At 36.6% G+C, this 4195-nt stretch overlaps 1 protein-coding gene across 1 annotated transcript in view; it reads right to left on the bottom strand.

Moving 5' to 3' along the window:
• Positions 1-4195, bottom strand: part of Utrn (utrophin) — a 522813-nt gene that overhangs the window by 24257 nt on the left and 494361 nt on the right. The gene's annotated exons all lie outside the window — the stretch shown is intronic.

The raw sequence follows: 4195 nt of genomic DNA, 5'->3' as shown, positions 1-4195 counted from the left end.
GGGGAGGCACAGGGTGGGAAGGTGGAGAACTGATGAATGTAAATTTAAAAGTACAAAGATAGTTGTCTATCCAATTAAATAAAGACTCTTTCAAAAGCCAATGTTGATTGAAACAAAGCTATCTACTTCCTTGATTCTTCCATTGCTATTATATGTATATACTTAAGAAAAAGTTAATGATCTCATTATCTCCTACTGTGAAATCGATGCATGCACCGCAAAGACTAAAGAGGCAGAAGGTGAGCTTACTGGGAAGAAAAACTTAAGACTCCTCAGACTTATCTAAAAAAATAGGCACTTATCTAACATTGTGCTGGGCAGGATCAGTATTCTGGGAGGAGATTTAACTCTGGAGATGTAAAGTACATAGAAGAACTTTAATTCTGAATCAGGGACGTTGCATATCGAGTAACTGATGCGCTATACTTTCTAGAAACAGTAGCTGTTTAAGAGATTAATTCTGGAACTTAAGTCCACCACAACGTTTGACATGAATTTTAAACAAAAGAAAATGTAGTTTTGATCTTCACAGACTCTGGAAAATCTCTAGGAAACTACTTGACTCGTGCTTGTGAAGCAGCTTCAGGTAGTTCAAGAGAGATTCCTGAAATAAGAGAAGGACCAGCAGGGGGCGCACCGAACAAAAAGAGCTCAAGAGTTCCTCAGAAGTGATTTTTTTTTTTTTTTTTTTCAATCAAAAATTCTAAGGAAAAAAAAAAAACCGATATAAGAAATCAAACTTTAAACTACACAGACTTCAAAGCATTTTGCTGTGCAGAAAAATAAATTCAGCAATAAAGTTTCATATTTATTTTTAGAAGAAAAAGAACGCTAAGCCCTTCATGACAGGATGTAAAGGTGAAAACTCAAACCAGAGCTGAAGACGCAGCACAATGGTAGCGCTCTCGCCCAGCGTGCCTGAAGCCTTGGGCATTTTCCCAGTATGACAAAATAACAAGAACAATAGTGATGCTTCAGACTTAATCCTGTAGCCTCTTCTTGTCTTTTGGTGTGGTGGCTGCAAGGGTGTGTTCCTCAGTCACACACGAATCCACAAGGAACCAGGCTCTACTAATGACACTTAAAGTATACTGTAAGTTTAAAAAGTCTTGAAAATAATTTGAACTACTTTGTTGGTGCCCTTAATTCCCTGAAGTCTGTTCCTTACGCTTCCGGTCTTTGGCCTTCTGCAATCCATCTCTGCCTCTCAGCTGGATGTCCCACGTGGCCCTTGCCCCCACTCTCAACACTTCTGTGTGGCCGACGGTGCCCTTCACTGTCTGTTTCTTTCCACTCTTGTTCTTGTCACTCTCCCCAACTTACCCCTCACGTTGCCTACATTTTAAGGCTCCAACCTTTGGAAAAAGCTTCCTTTGCCCTCCCCTGGCCTCCTAGGAACACACCAAAAATTCAACATGTTCAACGCGCTCATCTTTTGGGACTCAGTTTAGCTGTCTTGCCCCGGTCTTCTGCAGTCATGGTTGCACCTACCATGAGCCAGCTCTTGCTGTAGGAAGATTGCTAACACATCCCTAAACTCACTTAGCGCACCCTCACCAACACCACTGGGTGTCTATCTTACTTTTTTAATCTTCAGAGATACCAACTAATTTTTTTTTTTTTTTTTTTTGGTCAATAATCTCTTACAACTATCAACTTACTTTTGCCACTAGCTTATTTCTTAGGAACTTTTCCATAATTTGCTCTTTGCTCCACTCTCATTTTGCTCTTTGAAGAATATTATATCAAGGTGTAAAATTTATTGAATAAGCCTTAGCATGCATATGTTCATGCCTTTAGTAATCACTCCTTTTTTTCCTTATAAATCCCCTTCTTTACACAGGTGTGTAATTAGTGGTCAGAGACAAAAACATAACATTTTTGAAGGGTGAAAGAGAAAGAAATTTCTAATCAGCTCTGTAAATAACTTTACTGCATTCACCACTTCAATGGTTTTTCTCCAATGTTCTCTTCCCACAGACAGAGGAATAAATGCAATCAAACTTTTTACTTTCTACTGTTATAAACTGTTATACCAGAAGATTATGTAATCCTATAGAAAGAGTTTGGGGGAAAACAAACAAACAAAACAAAACAAAAAAAACCCCAACTATACCAAATCCAGAGAGCTTTTCTTTTTTTGAGACAGTGTCTTGCCATGTAGTTAAGGTTGACCTTGAACTCATTGTGTAGTCAGGGATGGCCTCAAACTGGAGACAATTGTCTTGCCTCAGCCTCTCAAGCACTGGGATTACAAGCGTGCACCACCATCTCCAGCTTTGTTTAGGATTTTATAAAAAAGAAAATCTGTCCACTAAGTCCCATAGCTCAAAACTCTTTTTTAAAAAGAATCTTGTGGCATCTGATTTAAGTTTATACTCCTTCCTTTCTTTCTCATTTCCCCTCTCCCTGAAAATGGTGGTAAATTTATACTAAATGAGTGGAGGCATTCTCAATGTCGTGTTCCAGAATCAGAGCCTAAGATTATCTGGCATGCTCTTCTGCTCACATTTACCTGTAAAGAATCACTTAAAATAGGAACATTGATAAAGATGATTATTATGACCTTGAAAGGCAAACTATGAAAAATACATAAAAGGAATAAAAAACATCTATTTGTCCACATCGTGTGAAGGATATAGATAGTTGGGACCCAAAATACCAATGATTTATCAAAAAAGTATAAGGGACAATGTTTCATTCAAACTTATCAGATGACCTCAGAAATTGAAGTACCATGTGCTAATTCTATGCTTTAACCAGCTACTCCAAAGGTTAATCGGAAGTACAAACAGAAGTATAATTCTATCATAAGGTGATTAGCATTATTAAATTGTATATTAGATACTAAAACAAGAATTATTAGCATATAATCTTTCAAAGAAAAAAATGAAAGTATGCACACAAAACAAAGACTCCAAATCCATCTTTCCTGAATGCATTTGAATACACTGCTCTCCTTAAACTGAAATCAGTTTCATAAAATCTGATCTAATGTGGATTGTGGAAAAAACGATGAAGAAGGCACATAACTTAATTAGAAAAATTTGAGGTTGAACAGAGCTATCAAAAAGGAATTCTTTCTTATATTTGATATGCACATGTGTTACATGCAGACTTATTTAGAGACAAGCTAGTTTAGTAAGGTTCCTGGTGTACAAGACTATGTATAGGGAAAAATTCAGATCACCTATTATATTTTGACATCTTTGAGACACTCTCAGAACACACTGGATTCTTACAATCTTTGACACTCTCTTACAGAAAGCAAAATGAACCATGAATTTTTAGGTTAAAGAAAAGCTCTACTTCACAAAACTTGTACTCATCACGCCATTTATAGCTCTCGCAACCGTCTCCCCTCTCTATCGTATAGAGAACATCATGTTTCTCACTTGTAGCTTCTGCTCTGTGGTCACTTGGGAGGGTGGCTTTCTCTGACCAGAGCAGCTCTGCTCTCTGCAATGACCTATTCTGCTGATGAATAGTGATAAAAATTCATTTTCTCAGCCACCAGCACAAGAGAACAGCCTTGTCTGGCACATCAGGGTTGAAGTTCTAAAGCGCACTTCAAAGACTTAAATCGCATCTATTTTCATCTTGACAATTTGTAATAACTTAAAATTACTTCCTTGCATTTCTTCTACCTTGTTTTAAACCCTTTTTTCCTTTACCTCTCAGGCTATAAATTCTTATTTATAATTCCACAGTAATTTCTCTATCTTGAAAGTTTGATTTCTGCTTGTCAATAGAAAACAGAGTGGAACCTCAGTACATCATCTTAAATCTTCCCAGATCTTGGTTGCAAATCGAATTGGATGGGAAACCAATCAAATTCAGTGGTAGGTTTAGTGCTGACCTTACGAGGAAACCCTCTTTAATTCTCATCCAATTCAATTTGTGATCAGAACTGGAGAAAGAATTAAACTTCATGAACCAAGATACCACTTGTATATTCTTTTCAGTTATATTGTTCATTTTCTGTAATATGTAAAGGTATTTCAATTTTCTGCCTTGATTTCTAAGATAACTAAGAAACAGTGTGTGATTTTGATGAGAACTAAGCATAGACATGTACTTAAAGCAAGAGAGTTAAGTGTTATTGGTAAATTTGCATTAAAAAGATATAAAATATATATGAAATAATAAAACAACCTCCAAATGGGGAAACGTGGAAAAAAATAAATGAAAGAGT

The sequence above is a fragment of the Octodon degus genome, unplaced genomic scaffold, assembly GCF_000260255.1.
Source record: "Octodon degus isolate 3935 unplaced genomic scaffold, OctDeg1.0 scaffold00024, whole genome shotgun sequence".
Classification (NCBI taxonomy): Eukaryota; Metazoa; Chordata; class Mammalia; order Rodentia; family Octodontidae; genus Octodon; species Octodon degus.
This window is presented reverse-complemented; position numbering and strand designations above follow the sequence as displayed.